This window comes from Taudactylus pleione, unplaced genomic scaffold, assembly GCF_031769625.1.
Source record: "Taudactylus pleione unplaced genomic scaffold, aTauple2 ptg000537l, whole genome shotgun sequence".
Taxonomy (NCBI): domain Eukaryota; kingdom Metazoa; phylum Chordata; class Amphibia; order Anura; family Myobatrachidae; genus Taudactylus; species Taudactylus pleione.
This window is the reverse complement of record NW_028284939.1, coordinates 1,964,446-1,982,552: the sequence shown is the minus strand read 5'-3', so window position 1 is coordinate 1,982,552 and position 18,107 is coordinate 1,964,446. Positions and strand designations below refer to the sequence as shown.

At 46.2% G+C, this 18,107-nt stretch overlaps 1 long non-coding RNA gene across 2 annotated transcripts in view; it reads left to right on the top strand.

Annotated features, from left to right (window-relative positions):
* LOC148500954 (uncharacterized) overlaps positions 1 to 17,812 on the top strand; it is a 71,013-nt gene extending 53,201 nt beyond the window's left edge. For both annotated transcript variants that reach the window (XR_015870095.1, XR_015870096.1), the window contains one exon: positions 17,386 to 17,812. This is a non-coding gene — a long non-coding RNA (uncharacterized LOC148500954). The remainder of the gene's footprint in view (positions 1 to 17,385) is intronic.
* Positions 17,813 to 18,107: the final 295 nt, after the last annotated feature.

Genomic DNA, 18,107 nt, shown 5'->3' with positions numbered 1-18,107 from the left:
CTGGGGTGGAGCTTCGGAAGGACGATGTGGGGAGGGGGGACGGTGAATGATCGGTGCTCCGGATCCTTCAAGTGCAGCGCAGACAGTCTTGACAGGTAATTTTTTTTTTTCCTATCAACACTGTCTGCACTGCAGGGGATGCTGTGGGCCTATTTTCAAGGTGGGCCTGGAGCTGTAGCTCCACCCGCCCCATTATTAATCCGGCCCTGTTTATATGTATCTGGTGAGAGCTGGCAGCCTCAGGTTGGGAACACTGGGCCTGATTCAGACCCGGTCGCAAGCGGGTCGATGGTGGGCCAGTGCGCATGCGCGCGACGGAGCCGGCTCTGTCGTGCGCATGCGTGAGACCCGGATAGCGACGGGCACTCCGTCACTCCGGGTCTCGCAACAAAGGGGGCGAGCTGTCGATGTTGAGTGACAGCTCGCCCCCTTTGGTGGGCGGTCCGGGGGAGTGGCTGCCCAAACGGAGGTGTTCCCATGTGAATGCCTCCGTTTGGGGGCGGCCCCACTGACATCACGAGTGATGTCAATGGGAGAGATTTCGGCTCTGTTAAAGCCGAAATCTCTCTGGGGCTTGCGGCAACGAGACCCTACCACAAGGGTCTCGTCGCAAGCCCGATGGTTGCGATGGTCTTGACCATCGCCACCATCTTCCTGGCCGCTCGCTATAGCTGTGGGTGGTCACCCACAGCTATGCGACCGGCCAGGAGGCCGTTAAAAAAAAAAAATAGCCCGGCACTGTTTCAGAGCGAGCGGCTCTGAATCAGGGCCACTGGCATTCCATGAATCACATAAGAAAAGCATGGCCAGACTTTCCTTGTCTTCCAATGTCTTCAGGCAAAATCCTGTGAAGCAACTGTGCAATAAGAGACTTCCATTTGTTTGAATTGGGATACTGCATGTAACAAGGTTCTAGCTCAAAGCTGACAGTAGGGGCCATGAGACTGCCGTCTGTCTGATTGCATCTATTTCCCAATGAAAGTCGCAAGTGTAACCCAGCTCTAAGGGGCTCAAGAGTCTCTAGGAAAAAAACAAACCTCAGCTGGTCTTGTCACCTGTCCCATATTCATGGCTGCCTATCCCAAATGTCATTTCTAGTCCTGCAGCTGTCATATTGTGTGCATTCTGCCTATCCCAGCTCCATCATGCAAAATGGGAGTCTGAGTCCCATCCCGTCTCCACACACATACACCCCAATGGCTTCCACTGCTGGGGACAGAGGACCTCATTCAGAGCCGCTCGCAAAATGCGAGCGCTCGCTCTGCTTGAGGGCGGCCGCTTCTTCTTTAAAATCCGGCCTCCTGGCCGCTCGCTAAGCTGTGGGTGACCACCCATAGCTTGTGACGAGACCCTTAGGGTCGGGTCTTGTCTCTCGCAAGCCCCAGGTAGCGTCCTGCTCTAACAGACCAGGAAGCTACCTACTGACATCACTGCTGATGGCAGTAGGGCCGCCTACAAATGGCAGGTGTTCCTTCAGTCCGGCCACCACCCCTCCCCGCCTACAAAACGGGGCAAGCTATCGATCAACATCGACAGCCTTTCCTTTTGTAGCGAGCTCCGGAGCGAGCGAATTTGTCACACGCTCCGGGGCTAGCGCACGCGCACTGCGGCTGCTGCGCGGGCGCAGGGCCTCACCATCGACCCGCTTGTGAGCGCTTGGTAAGGAGCGAGGCACAAAGATGGGAGGGAAGAGTTAAATACTGTATACTTACCAGCCAGCATCGGGATTTTGATCTGTCCGGCTTCCAGGGTCGGGATTTGAACCGGCGGATTTTAAGCCGTCTGTATTTCATACCCAATCTGAGTGTAGGGTAACTGATTATTGAAAACAAATATTCTCCTGTGACCCCCACCTCACGCTGCAGAGGAACCCATGACTCCCCGACTACTTTTTTAAAGAATATATAAACATTTCCTGTCACTCTGGTGAGTGTTCCTGTTCCCGATATAGTACTGAGCATAGTTTTGCAGTTACCGTATCTCACCATCTAGTAGAAGTGAGGTGATCTCATGCACAGGACCCTCACTATTTGGAATATATGTGTATATATTGGAGGAAGTAGAGATGTACAGGGTGAATTGTTAGTCTCCCTGTTTTGTGCTTACATTAAAATGTTTGAAATTAACCTTGATCAAATCAACATTTAATCCCTGTAGTGGTAGTTCTTCAATTTGTATAAATCCATCTTGCCTCTACTCACGATGTATTTGTTAGAGAGTAATGGGTTCCAGTGCTATCTCCTGCTCCTGTGTTGAAGCCAAGTAGACACCTTTATCTCCACCTTTACTTTGGCTGCCACAATCCCTTACTGAGCATGCGCGAGCCCACTAGTGCCTAGGTAGAGAGGGTTAGGCACTAGGGAGAGAGAGTTAGGAACTAGGGAGAGAGGGTTAGGCACTAGTGAGAGAGGGTTAGGAACTAGGGAGAGAGGGTTAGGCACTAGGGAGAGAGAGTTAGGAACTAGGGAGAGAGGGTTAGGCACTAGGGAGAAATGGTTAGGCACTAGGGAGAGAGAGTTAGGAACTAGGGAGAGAGGGTTAGGCACTAGGGAGAGAGAGTTAGGAACTAGGGAGAGAGGGTTAGGCACTAGGGAGAGAGTTAGGAACTAGGGAGAGAGGGTTAGGCACTAGGAAGAGAGGGTTAGGCACTAGGGGGAGGGTTAGGCACTAAGGAGAGAGGGTTAGGAACTAGGTAGAGAGGGTTAGGCACTAGGGAGAGAGAGTTAGGAACTAGGGAGAGAGGGTTAGGCACTAGTGAGAGAGGGTTAGGCACTAGGGAGAGAGGGTTAGGCACTAGGGAGAGAGAGTTAGGGACTAGGGAGAGAGGGTTAAGCACTAGGGAGAAAGGGTTAGGCACTAGGGAGAGAGAGTTAGGAACTAGGGAGAGAGGGTTAGGCTCTAGGGAGAGAGGGCTAGGAACTAGGGAGAGAGGGTTAGGCACTAGGGAGAGAGAGTTAGGAACTAGGGAGAGAGGGTTAGGCACTAGGGAGAGAGGGTTAGGCACTAGGGAGAGAGAGTTAGGCACTAGGGAGAGAGGGTTAGGCACTAGGGAGAGAGAGTTAGGAACTAGGGAGAAAGGGTTAGGCACTAGGGAGAGAGGGTTAGGAACTAGGGAGAGAGGGTTAGGAACTAGGAAGAGAGGGTTAGGCACTAGTGAGAGAGGGTTAAGCACTAGGGAGAGTTAGGAACTAGGGAGAGAGGGTTAGGCACTAGGGAGAGAGGGTTAGGAACTAGGGAGAGAGGGTTAGGCACTAGGGAGACAGAGTTAAGAACTAGGGAGAGGGTTAGGCACTAAGGAGAGAGGGTTAAGTCTAGGCACTAGGGGGAGGATTATGCACTATAAAGAGAGATTTAGGCACTAGGGAGAGAGGGTTAGACACTAGGGGGAGGGTTAGGCATTAGGAAGAGAGGGTTAGGCACTAGGGGGAGGGTTAGGCACTAGGAAGAGAGTTAGGCACTAGGGAGAGAGAGTTAGGCACTAGGGGGAGGGTTAGGCACTAGGGAGAGAGAGTTAGGCACTAGGGAGAGAGGGTTAGACACTAGGGGGAGGGTTAGGCATTAGGAAGAGAGGGTTAGGCACTAGGGGGAGGATTAGGCACTAGGAAGAGAGAGTTAGGCACCAGGAAGAGAGAGTTAGGCACTAGGGAGAGAGGGTTAGACACTAGGGGGAGGGTTAGGCACTAGGAAGAGAGAGTTAGGCACTAGGGAGAGAGGGTTAGACACTAGGGGGAGGGTTAGGTACTAGGGGAGGGTTAGGCACTAGGAAGAGAGGGTTAGGTACTAGGGAGGAGGGTTAGGTTTAGGCACTGGGGTGGAGATTAGGTTTAGCGTGTGGGGAGGGAGGCTTAGGGGTAAAGTTAGGATACTTACCAACAGGTGTCGATATCCTAACCCTGTCGGTATGCCAGCATCAGGATTCTGATGGCCAGGATCCCGAGCGCCGGCATCCTGTACCCAACCCCTGCGGGCGAACCTCTTAAGCCGTGTATGTACAGAACAATGTACTGCATCAACGATATCGCTGAACGATTTCCCTTGAACTTTCTGTAGTGCAGGACAAATGATATTGGGTGTACACACTGAAAGATATTTATGATAGATATCTTTCAGTGAAGTCATCCTGCCACATCTCTGAATGATATTGTTATCGTTCATATCGTTCAAATATATCGTCTTGTGTGTATGCCCCTTTTTTTCTACACCAGTAGGACTTATCAACAGTATTTCGTCCAAGTTGCCCCTTCACCAAAATGTATGTTCTGTAAAGAGTTCTCCTGTGTCTTTGTTAAGGACTATTGAAATATTTTAATGTTATATGTGATTATGGGCTCTATTTATTAACATTATTTTGACTAAAATAAAGTGAAAAAGGGTGTTCTCACACCCTTTTCACATTATTTTAGTATCACCTATAGTTATTACAGGGCAATTGGAGTAGAATTCGTAAAATTCTACTCCAACCCCTAAGTATCACTTATTTTTAGTAATCAGATCGCATTTCCCATAATTGTAACGGCAAATGTGATCCGACCAGAGTTACTAAAAATAAAATGGGAAAAAAATACCAAGGGACGCCCTGTGATAATAACGCCACCTGGAGGTGGCGTTATCCAGGGTCTCCCCCGGTTACTGGACTCCTGCTCTGCTGTAACGGGGAGAGCAGAGCTGGGAGTCGGCCCCAGTAATCAGCTGTGTGGTCTAAACAGACTGCAAGCTGATTACTGTAAAAAAAAAAAAAAAAAATTGTAAAAAAAAAAATTAACTTACCTGACCCCAGGGACCGGTGGTCGGGGCTCTGGTGATGTTCTCCCTCCGGTCAGCTGGTCTCCCATACTGCACTGCAGCCCGGTCATCAGGTGATCGGGTCCCAGTGCAGTATGGGATATCACCTGACCGGAGGACATCACCGGAGGCCCGGATCATGCAGGTAAGTGTAATTAAGGGAGGGGGGTTTGCGGGTGGTCTGCGATTGTGGGGGGTGGGGCTTAGCACCAGGGGGGTAGCAGCGACGGCCGGTCGGTGCATGCGCGGGCACTTTGTCACGGTAATTTTTCCGAAAATACCGTAACTAGTGTGCAGATGGGATTCACAGGGACAGAGCTTTATCGCAAGCTCTGTCCCTGCAATGGATTTGTAGTAAATCCCTGTGATATTGCCTGAATTCAGTCGTTAATATCACACTACAATCTGCATTCAATATGCGGATTGTAGTAAATAGAGCCCTATGTATCTGATGAGCCCTGATATTCTAGTTTTTTGTCCTATGCATTGATGACAACATGGATATTCCAACATCTAGTTGACTCTGTCTGTCGCACCAATGATTATTTATCTTATGTATTTTTTTTATAGCAATTACTAATTTCATTGTTTGAGTGTTATTTTGAAATAAACTGTAATTCCATTTGCATAGCCACATGTGGGCTTTTATGAAAAAAGGTTATCTTGCAACTAGATTATTTTGGAAATTCGGTGAATTTTCTATACTGAAGTATAGGCTGATGTTATCTATTTTTTGTAATAATTTTTATGAGTTTGTATATTTAGCGATGAAAAGGATATTGGGATGTTTTAGGTCCTGCAAGATTATATTTTGTCCTTATGTACAGTATGTTGTACTTTGTTTAAGGTGTCTTTTTACGTGTAAGTATACTGGTTAGTGCAATTAATTTTTAGTCTTTTGAATGGTTCACCTAAAATGTTGTATAGCCAGTTTGGGTCATTGTAATGTAGAGGTTTACAATACAGGTTTACAGGTTTACAATACATGTCGGTGTTGTTATGGTTATTTGAAGATCTAAGAATATGACTTTGTCTTTGTTTATGTTTGCAGTGATTTTTACATTTAGGATTCCTGTTGATGTCATTGATAAAGTCTAGTAAGTTTTTAGCTGGACCTTCCCAAATGAACTGATATTGCCAGAGAAATACAAACAAAAAGTATGGTGGTCACTCACATCAACTTAATGACATTGCACAGGTGCTCGTAAAGGGTGGGGTTTACACTGAGTTACAGAAAAAAAAGGGGATTTTCCCTCCAGCACACTGCAGCAAAAACAAAAATACTTGAATCCTACATGATAATAGAAATTCAGAGGTATTGGTTTACATACATTTGCAAATATATGAATAAGCGCTGGGCCAAACGTCAAGGCTCCTCTATACCTGCGTCCCTAACATTATGGGGTTCCCGTCCGAGACGCAGGGAACCCCAAAAGAATCCAGCCAAGGACCATCCCCAGGGCATCACACGAATAATGGAAAAAAGGGTGAAAGTGAAGTGTAAAGTATAGTTGTGTAAAGATAAATCAATAAGTGTTAATGGTAAGGGGTTAAAATGACATAAATAATAGACAAACAAATAGAAAGGTGATAAAAAAATATCTATGTGAATTAAGTGGTGATGCCCTGAAAAAAGGCCCCGCCAGAGCAACCTTGGGGGCCCCACGCCCAAACGCTCACCCCAAAATAATTGTTGCTACCTAATAGTAGCACCCACTCTGGGTCATATAATTACAAATTAATGTACTGCATAATAACAGTACATGTATAAGCTGAGAGCAGACTCACCTAGAAGGTACCCCAGAAACCTCCTAATGGCACTATTCAGACCAACACATCCTCCCAATGCTGGCTCCTTTCATGCCTCACAAAACTGCAAACAAAGAGTATGGTGGTCGCTCACATCAACTTAATGACATTGCACAGGTGCTCGTAAAGGGTGGGGTTTACACTGAGTTACAGAAAAAAAAGGGGATTTTCCCTCCAGCACACTGCAGCAAAAACAAAAATACTTGAATCCTACATGATAATAGAAATTCAGAGGTATTGGTTTACATACATTTGCAAATATATGAATAAGCGCTGGGCCAAACGTCAAGGCTCCTCTATACCAGCGTCCCTAACATTATGGGGTTCACCCTTTACGAGCACCTGTGCAATGTCATTAAGTTGATGTGAGCGACCACCATACTCTTTGTTTGCAGTTTTGTGAGGCATGAAAGGAGCCAGCATTGGGAGGATGTGTTGGTCTGAATAGTGCCATTAGGAGGTTTCTGGGGTACCTTCTAGGTGAGTCTGCTCTCAGCTTATACATGTACTGTTATTATGCAGTACATTAATTTGTAATTATATTACCCAGAGTGGGTGCTACTATTAGGTAGCAACAATTATTTTGGGGTGAGCGTTTGGGCGTGGGGCCCCCAAAGTTGCTCTGGCGGGGCCTTTTTTCAGGGCATCACCACTTAATTCACATAGATATTTTTTTATCACCTTTCTATTTGTTTGTCTATTATTTATGTCATTTTAACCCCTTACCATTAACACTTATTGATTTATCTTTTCACAACTATACTTTACACTTCACTTTCACCCTTTTTTCCATTATTCGTGTGATGCCCTGGGGATGGTCCTTGGCTGGATTCTTTTGGGGTTCCCTGCGTCTCGGACGTGAACCCCATAATGTTAGGGACGCTGGTATAGAGGAGCCTTGACGTTTGGCCCAGCGCTTATTCATATATTTGCAAATGTATGTAAACCAATACCTCTGAATTTCTATTATCATGTAGGATTCAAGTATTTTTGTTTTTGCTGCAGTGTGCTGCAGGGAAAATCCCCTTTTTTTTCTATTGCCAGAGAAATGTCTGCTGTTGATTTGTTAGACTTTGCTCCCTTCCAACTTGGCCATATATAGGTTTACATAGCTAGGTGTGAGGTTTGGCCCCATGGCTGTCCCTTGTACTTGGTTATAAATCAGAAAAAAAAAATGGTGTGAGAGTGGAGGCATTAAAATATGTCATTTATATGTGTCTGATTAAATAATGGTATGTAGGAAGTGGTAGACGTGTACATCCTTATTGATGGTCAGTTCATGTGTGTAATGATTTGACATGATAAATTACTAGTATGAATATATCCTTCCAATCTACTGGAATTAGTAGACTCAGAACTTGAGTTGTGTCTTGTACTTATCTGGCTTGTTTTAAAACTAGCTATAGGAATTTGTCAGTGTACCCAGACAGGTTGGAAGCAGCATAATTCTGGATAAGGTCGGTTAGGTGTTTACGGATTTAGGGTAATAGAACACAACTGTTCTTGGATTTTCAATGGCTAATATTTGTTTTCTTTTCTGTTTAGATTGACTTTGTTTATAACTCAAATGAACAAAAAATGTTTTTTAAGAATTAATTTTATTTTATTGAGGTCAATGTAAGTATTGAATTCATGTAATGTGCCATTGAAGGTGAACTGCAATCCTTTATTAAATAGTGATATGTGTGGAGTTTGCAGAAGGAAGTAACCAAGGTTGAAAATACCCTTCTTTTATGTGTTTCTCGATTTTGGTTAATTTTAGTTCCTCCTCTAGTTCTTTGTTTTGTACATAGTGTCTTTCTCTCCATTTGTAGACTTTTATTTACTGATTATGCTGCTTAAAATGTGTTGTGTTACTGGTGGTTTGTGAGGAGTCATCAAAAAAAATTGGTGCCAAAGGCTTTGGGGTTTTGCAGGAATCGGTATGAAATACCGCCGGCCGCATGGTTCCCGGCAGCGCCAGGCTGACAAAAGCAGAGTTCCCGGCAGCGGAAGCCCGACAGTGCTGGAAATCCCGATCGTCGCTAAGGTAAGTATAAACTAACCTAACCTAGCCCCCTAACCCTCCTTAGGGGTGCCTAACCCTAACCTCCCCCCAAGTGCCTAACCCTAACCCCCCTTCCCTGCTGCCTAAACCTAAGTCCACTGGGGGGGTGCCTAACCCTAAGTCCCCCCCGGGTGACCTAAACCTCACTTTCCCCCCTGTGGCTGTCTGCTCGCGGCACCCGGCATCCCTTCGATCGGGATGCTGGGCGCCGGTCTCCCTAGCGTCGGTGAAATGTCAGGCGTCTACATGTAGATGTGAGGGGCGGGTGCGGTGCAATGCCTGCTGCCGTGCAGGTGTACGTCTGTTACTTACCTTGCGTCGCACCCTCTCACCTTCAGGCCGTGTGTTGAGCAGACGGTCCTGGAGCCTCCGAATAGAACACAGACACGATGACCTAGGGGGAAGGAGAAAAGGTGAGTACCATCCTTCCTCACGTCGACCGACGCGCCCTACTGAACCGGGGGATAAAATCAGGTTTTAAGTGAAGATCATCATTGGCACTTTTGGCCTCAGATCCCGAATTTTCACCTATCGGTACTCACGCACCAGGTGAAGATCCGTCCTTGCACCGGGTTGCAAGGTTCACCGTCCGCCCAGAAGGAATGAGATAGATAGTGACAAACAGGGAGAGACAGTACACACAGATATTCCTCACCGTGTCCACTCTTGCTCTTCGTCCGCTCACTCACCTACAGGTCCCTGTAAGGAGATACACAACACAGCCGTGCAGGGCCTAAACCTATGTCAAGCAACTACACATACTAAAACGGCATCACCCTCAACCTACAGTGTGTGTAGTGCGACAGATATAACAAAAACTAAACATTTGCCCTGCACGGAACACCAAACACAGACTAAATACACAAGAGCAAAACACAGTGCTGTCCCTTTAAATATCTGCTACCTCTGCAGAGCTGGCCAGCTCCTCTTCTCGGTGACTGGGGAAACCACTACCTCATGGGTGGAAGCCGTACAGCTCTCCACCACTGCTCACACCTCTAATCATCTATGCGGGGGCTACCTAATGGGCCCAGGGTCTTACCAGCGGCTCAGGGCTTATGCCTGCCTACTGCGGGGTACTCAAGGGACTTGGGCCTACTGCCAAGAGTCCCGCTCTATTTTGCAGCTCAGGCCTAGTGGCCTGCCTAACGGTGGGCTCTGGTAGTGGCCTGGGCCTAATGTCCAGACCACTTTTATTGGGGCTCAGATATAGGGCCTAGTGCCCTCCTGTATGGGTACAGGCCTACGCCTGATTTATGGCCACGGGCCTAGTGCCCGCCTACTCGATCATTTAGTGGCCTGGGCCTAGTACCCAGGCCACTCACACCTTATAACGGGCCAATCCTTTTATAGGGCCTAATGCCCACTATAGTGCCCGGGCCTTGTGCCCGCCTAATTACCTACGGGCCTAGTGCCCGACAACGCTCCACGGGCCTAACGCCCGACAATCCTGGCGGTCTAGGGAGGGGGTATATGGTGGGCCTCACGGAGGGCCTACCTGCTACGTTGGAAGAGGACCTCACCGGTCCTCAGCCGCATTCTTCTGCCGCTGGCCCGTCCTGGCCAGCGGCACCGCCTCTTCTTCTCTTCCTCCAGCCGGCGCCGCCTGTCTTCTCTCTTGACAGCGGCGTCTTCTGGCCTCTTCCGCGGCCGCCGCCCCTGTTGCCGCGCCGATCTTCCACTCTTCGGGAGGTCTTCTCTCCTCCCTCTCCGCCGCCGAACTCACTTTTCCCGCTCTGCGCCGTCTAATACAAGACGGCGCGAGTGGGCGGGGCTATGACGCGGTGAGCCGCGATTGGCTCGTCGCGTCCGCCTCTGATTGGCTGCTGGCCCGCGAGCCAGATTTGGCTCGCGGCCAGAGCCAAACGCCCGCCGCGCCCAACGCCTGACCGGCGCTGGGAGCAAGTACTCTCTCCCAGCGCCGGCTACCCGCCGCTTCTTGGCTGCCGGGCGCCAAGCTCCGCTGAGCTTGCGCCCGGAGCCAAGCTTCTCCCGGCGCCACAGTACCGCCGGCACTGGTGAAAGGGACCAGGCGGTCCCTTCACCAGGTGCCCGCGGTATCTGCACCGACGCTAGGGACATTACTGTCCCAGCGCCGGCAACGGATGTGTCCCGCAGAGGACACATCCCTCCTGCCTGCCCCTGCACCTCGGCTGATGCTGGGATCAAACACGTGATCCCAGCACAGCCTTCCACATAGACGCCCGGCATTTCACCCTCGCAGGGATATGACAGTCGGGAAGCCGGCTGTCGGTATTAAGGCAGCCGGTTTCCCGATTGTATACCGTTTTGCAGTGGCAAAATGGGAAATTGGCCGAATAGATGCCTGATGTTTGTCTTGTGTGAAGTTTTACTTGTTGTCCTTTCATCCCATAGTGAATTTATTCCTAGAAATCCTCTTTTCTGCAGAAGTAGAAGATGAAAGTATGTTCCGTTGAATGCATTCCATTGGACGAGACCTGCAAGTGGTTTTGTAGGGTGAATTGCGCTGAGCTCTCACTCTACCCCTTTTAAGCCATATTAACGATCCTTTATGCATATTGGTGCAATAGTGGGTGCAATAACTTGCTCTATCTGTAGAAATGCCCCAGATCCACTACCATTGCCCTTTTTACAAACAGCTTAAGTTGCACTTTCCCAGAATAAATTTGCAGTAGCGTAAAGGTAGGAATGTTACATCGATTGTGTTGCGGTTTTCCATCTATCCTGTTTTTGATAGAGTGACTTACAGCTGGGCACTATGGGGTCGTATTGATTTTTTAAATTGCCCCATTTGCAATGGTCCTGTGGACACATTTTCCTTCCACGCTGATACAATATTTCATAGCATTGTGATTGGATACAGTGGTTATTTTAGGGAATTTATGTGTGCAGCTTTAAAATTAATGTATTACAGCTTCTTACAAAGTACAATACACCTGTAAGACGACAATGAGATGACGGCAGATTATTAGGTGATGGTCTCAAACTTCAAAACTTTTTTTGTTATTTCAATCTTGGCTTAATTATTCGATAACTCTCGTTTCCATAGTGCAATTTTATGTTTTATAGAAATCTTTATCCCCACCTTTGTATCCCTCTCACCCACGGACTTTGTCTCCTCTATCATATCTGAAACCTGAAAACAAGAGACTAAAGACTTAAAGGGTCACTTGGGTTCTCTGAGTGGGTGGGGAGTAAGCGACGCATTTCTTATTCCTGACCTCTAGCAAATCACCGCTGTATACTTTTATTTTAAATGTGAATGGTGTCACCTGGGAATCGGTATGATTTACCGCCGGACCCATGCCCGGCGGTTGGAATCCCGACAGCGGCATCCCGGCAGATGATGAAATCCTGATCGTTAAAGGTAAGTATATACTAACCTATTTCTACCCCCTAACCCTCCGTCTGTTGTGCCTAACCCTAACCTTCCCCCACAGTGCCTAACCCTAATTCCCCCTTCCCCGCTGCCTAGACCTAGTCCCCCGGGGGGGGGCCTAACCCTAAGCCCCCCCCCGGGAACCCTAAACCTAACCCTCCCCCCCATGGCTATCTGCGCTCTGCGTCCCTTCGATCGGGATGCTGGGCCTGTCTTTAGACCCTTGCCGGGATATGACAGTCGGGAAGCCGGCTGTTGGGATTAGGTCACTGTGATACAAACAAAAATGCCACTAGTATCTATTAATACTTACCCCTCCGGCGAGGTCCTTGTCCTCTGCGAGGTCCTCCGCTGGGCTGCTAAGCAACGGGGCTCCGGTGTTATGCGCATGCACGACGGTCCGTCTTCGCACGTGCATGACGCGGTGACCTGGCCGTGCCTGGAAGGCTTCGCTGAATCCGTAAAAGTACAGCCGGGTCTCCATTGCCGGCAATGGGGACTACGTCGCTCTCCCCATCTAAAAGATGGCGAGAGCAATGCTGTAAAAACAGCGGTAATCTTAGATTAACGCTGTTTATTAAATGCAGAAAGGTGGCATTACCCCTTTAGTGAGCCCTAATTAATTTTTTGCTATATTAAAGGCACATCAAATACACAGCGTCTGAAACTACACAATACAGGTACAGAGTAGTGTCGAAGGTATCAGATTGCATTGTTACATAGATTGCAGCATAAGGTTATGTACAGAAATAGAGATTGGAAACATGATTACACAAAGAACAACGAATAGAAAGATTTTTTGAAGTTTTTGAATCCTTTATTGACACTTTAAATACATCAATTAAACAACAGATACATAACTGTTTTCAAATGACTTTATGGTACAAAACTAGAATATTTCAGCTAGACCCTCCTATTCAACTTAGTTGAAATATCAGCCTGCAGGTGGTGCAGAGGAACTACAGATGACCCTTCCCCCTCCCCTCCCCCCCCCCTTTTTTTCTCCTCTTTTTCACTTTTTCTCTTTCTTTTTACTTCTTTTTATTATGACAATCTCTGATCAATAATAATTTATATGCTAATTCAATTAAATTAATATTTCTTGCTTTATTTTTATATAAAATCAATATATTATGTTTGACAACAAATATACAAAGAAATGTATATACTCTGTATTACAACAAATACATTACTGTATCAATATCTAAATGTTATTATATGTAAAATGAAAATGTTTGAAAAACGCAAATAAAAACATTTTGGAAAAAAAAAAGAAAAAGAAATAGAGATCGCCGAGTTATATAGTAATAATAAGTAAATATAGATTGTAGAGTTCTATATGTAGTCTGTGAATATGGAGATTGGAGAGATAAAATACTTGTATAGTAAATAGTAATAAATATAGATTGATAGATTTTCTTTTCTTCATAGTCTGCCTATTGTATATTGGCCTCTTTGTACTTTGCTACTGGGAGGTACGGAGGCGAGGTAGGAAGTGGGCGGGGCTCCAAACACAAAGTATTCAGTCATTTATGCATTTGTAATCAAAGTTCTATTATACTGTACATACGGTATATACCGCTGGGTATACTTAGGTAACATACTTTAAAACAATCGTAGAAAGCTAAATCAGGGCAAACATAAGGCTTCTTATAATTAGAGATGTGCCGTTCGGTTCTCCAGAAAATTGAATACACCTGAATTTCATGAATCTGGGTAAATCTGAGTCGCGGTTCTAATCTCCTGAAGAGATCCGGGTAAATCCGGGTCGTGGTTCTGATCTTTTTTGAGGTTCGGAATTCGGATTTTTACATCCGAATTTTTGGGTTTTGGATTGCATAAATTACATGATTTAGCTGTTTATAAAACTTTTTATCTATTTTTTATTTAAGAAATCCAGATCCAAAACCAAAACACTTGAGGGTGGTTTGCAAAACCAAATCCAGATCCAAAACCTTGAAGGAGATACAGATCCAAAACCAAAACACAGGGTTGGCGCACATCCCTACCTATAAGTGTGTTTATAAAACTTTTTATCTATTTTTTATTTAAGAAATCCAGATCCAAAACCAAAACACTTGAGGGTGGTTTGCAAAACCAAATCCAGATCCAAAACCTTGAAGGAGATACAGATCCAAAACCAAAACACAGGGTTGGCGCACATCCCTACCTATAATCCTCCTAAATCTCGTTGCAGTACCTCTACCCACGCAACACCCACTTTCTTGAATCAACGTGGCCTACAATGTAAGCCCTAGGCTGTAACAAAAATAAGCAAAAAATATTAAATGAAGTAAAATGTACTTACCTGTCATGATACGGGTCAGTTATCAGGTGGTGGATAAGGGCTGCGCTTCTGTTTGTCCACATATTTTATGATTGGAACCCTCCAGCACTGGTTTTGTCTATCACAATGACCATAAATAATTTGATTTTGTCCTAGACCACCAACCTGTGGCACCCTTGCATGTGTCCCACGGTATCCAGTTTGGGAGCCACTGGGTTATACCCATTTTAGGGTGCGACAATCAGTCCCACCAATAACAGGATAATTGGTATCTAGATTAGGATAACCTCTTTCTTATTTTATTTTACTAGTCATTCATGTTTATTTTTCATTAATACGTCAACAAATACTAAGCATTTCCCATGCTGGACATATGGCTGTGTGTGATTTGTGACTTTTTTGAGTGTTTTCGATTCTGTGTTATACTCCAGTCTTTTTTTGCTCAATTGAAAATGATAAAATGGGGGTTAACTTTATTTTAATTTTATTTATTTTACCTGTGCATGGCCCCAGGGCAGCCCGGTGTCCAGCATCAGTTCCACTGGTTCCAGTCCAGTGTGCTGTTCTACCAGTATCAGCTAAGTTGTCAGTTCCAGCCTGGTTCTCAGCACTCCTGGATTCCATCCGTAACCCAATTCCAAAGACTCAGGGCCTGATTCAGAGGAGCTTGCTATTTGCAAGCGCTCGCTCTGAATCAGGACGGATTTAAAAAAAAAAAAAAAATCAGCCTCCAGGCCGCTCACATAGCTGTGGGTGACCACCCACAGATTATGTGAGCAGCCTGGCGATGGCCGCGATTATCACGACCATCGGGCTTGCGATAAAACCCTTGTTATAGGGTCTCGGTTCCCGCAAGCTAGAGTGAACTTCCTGCTCTAATAGAGCAGGAAGTTCACTACTGACATCGCGAATGATGTCAGTAGGGCCGCCCACAAATGGCAGGTGTTCCTCCGTTTGTCCAAAGCCTACAAAACGGGGCGAGCTGTCGATCAACACTGACAGCCGCCCTGTTTTCTAGCAAGCCCCGGAGCGAGTGAAGTTCTCACTCGCTCCGGGGCTCGCGGACGCGTGCGCACTGGCTGACCATCGACCCTCTTGCGAGCGCTATGTGCTCGCGAACGGGTCTGAATCAGGCCCTCAGTTCTCCATACTACAGATCACAACAGGCCTCATACGTATCCTAGCTTAGGGGCCTATTCATCAACACTAAAATAACGTTTTTAAGGACATTTTCCTTAAATAACGTTATTTTGGTATTCATGTAGCCACTTAGCACAGGAGATATCACAGATATCTCCTTGCTAAGTTCCCCTGCGTTAATTTCCACACTCCCCATATATTAGTACATTAGTATGGGTACATTAGTACATTAGTATGGGGATGTGGAAATTGTGGTATTCATCAAATTCCGAAAATTATCAATTTTCGGAATTTGATGCAGTTACTATTCGCCACTGTGAGGTGGCGAATAGCAGGTGAAACTTACCTGTATCCGCGTGTGCAGGTCCCCCGACGAGTCCCTCCGGCGCTCTGCTCCGTCCTCAGGCTCCGGAGGCTGGTCTGTCATGTGTGCTCCCCAGCAGAGCACAAGAAAGTTTAGACAAAAAAAAAAAGTTTTTTCTCTTTTTCTAATCTGTCATGTGATCTGCTGGGAAACCACATGACAGACCAGCAGGATGGAGCCGGAGGCTGCTGCGTGGACAGGTAAGTCGGGGTGGGGAGGTGAGCAGAGGGGGGAGAGGGGTGGGGGGATACACAAACCTAACGCATCTGTAGGCAGTGCTGCGCATGCGCTGGCTTTACAGATGTAACAGCGCATGTGCAGCACTGTTTCCAGACGCGATAAGGTAGTGTAGGCAGGGAAAAGTATCTATTTCCCGAAAAGCTGTCATCACAAAAATGACAGCTTTTCGGAATAGATACTTATGGAGAGGTGGAATGATGAGTTCCACCTATAATTAGGTAGAACTCCATGCGAGTTCTAAAGCTAATTATCTCCAGAGAATTTTTAGGTTTAATGAATAGGCCCCTCAGTGTTCTACCAGTCCCAGGACAAGACTTCACTGGTCTTTACTGGCTGCTCATCTAGCCCCTAGCTTCTTTGGCTCAGTCTCATTGTATCTGCCTTCAAGTACCCCTTCAGTATTTCCTTGTACTTACTCAGTGTTACCAGTATCTCAGTCCAGGAGCAGGAAGACAATTTAGCTTTCCGCACACTGCATCTCCTCCTACTCCAACCCTAAATTCCAGTCCGGGAACACAAGCACACCCAGTCCTGACAATGGCACACTTATCCTATGTGCAACCATCCAGATACCACCCTGTTTACACTCGCTCAGCTGCAAGTGGAGATAAGACTAAGATTCGTATAACACTGAATTGACTGTCAAAACTGGATTATTGGCTGAGACCAGATCAGTTTAAAATTGAAGCGTGCGCGACGCCATCTTGCAAATGGCAGCTAGACTCCATTTTAGAAACAAGAATCTGCAAGACCCCATTTTGTGACCAGCGTCACTTTAAGTTACAACTCAGGAGCTAAGAACAGATGGCAATGTTAATCTACCAAGGGCAACTGGAAGAACAAGCTTCCTGAGTAAAAGTAAATAGAATAGACAATGGGTATTTTTACATACAAATTGGGAATCCCTGGATGCGGACAAAGTATAGTTGTGGCAATTGTAATATAATCCAGGCATTGATCTACACAATTGGATTTGTCTGAATCCTAAACAGGTCTTAGCCCCACACACAGGCAGGATGGCCCCAACTTCACAGCTTGAGATGATATCACAGTTTCCTTTGAACACAGGAAAGGTGGGGGCCTGCTGACAGAGGGCATGTGGAACTATCTGGCTCAGCATGTCACACTGCTAAAGTGCACCCATCTTCATACACACATTAATACGTCTTTATATCAAACCCCGAATACTCACACATTACATATTCACACATAAGGTTTAATAAGCTTTAAAGTGTATGATTTAAGTTGGTTCAGTTAGTTTAAATGCTGAGAAATAAAGATATTTGATAACTAAGGTATTATACATGCTAAACAAGTTGTGTTTGGTCTTGTACTGATGCGTACTCTTTTTACAGAATTCCGGTACTATCGGTGTGGAGATCGCATCATGCATTCTCGAGTTATGGATCGCAGAGCCTACAAGCAACAAAATGTATATTTTAGGAACAACTGTTAGGATGCAGCATGGGGAGACGGGAAGGAAAAGACCCTCAGTTGTTAGAGGCTGGGCGAGTCTATTTGAACTAGCCTGTTAAATGCACTGTAACATATGCTTCTCCCCTGGGAACCAATGGCATAAGCAAGAAACTTCTCTATTGTCCTGTCTATTCTGGGGGGGTATAAACATGTGTGCTCAAACACTGGGTCTTTAGTCTTCTTGCTGAATGCTGATAGACGGAGGTTTTCTTTCTGAATGCCGGGATCTGGTCCAGAGGCGCATGTGTATGTATACTGTACTTGGGGTCTGTATAATTCCTTTGCGCTAAATTGTACACAGATCATAGCGAGTAACTGACTGTACTTTTACTTGAATAATACTTTGTGCTTCGGAACCACATGTTCTGAGTCTGGAGTCTCTATTTATTGTATGACTGCGTACGCAAATTAGCGTCATCCTTAGAGGTTTATAGGAAGGATTTTAGAAGGTACAGGCAGGGGTATATAGAGGTTCATTTTAATATTAACATGACGATAACTGCTCTACGTTGAGTACGCAGGCTCCGACGCGAGATCCGTCCGCCGTCGGCCTTGCCTGCAACCCAGAATCAAGTCCTAAGTGAGGCCCTATATACGCAAA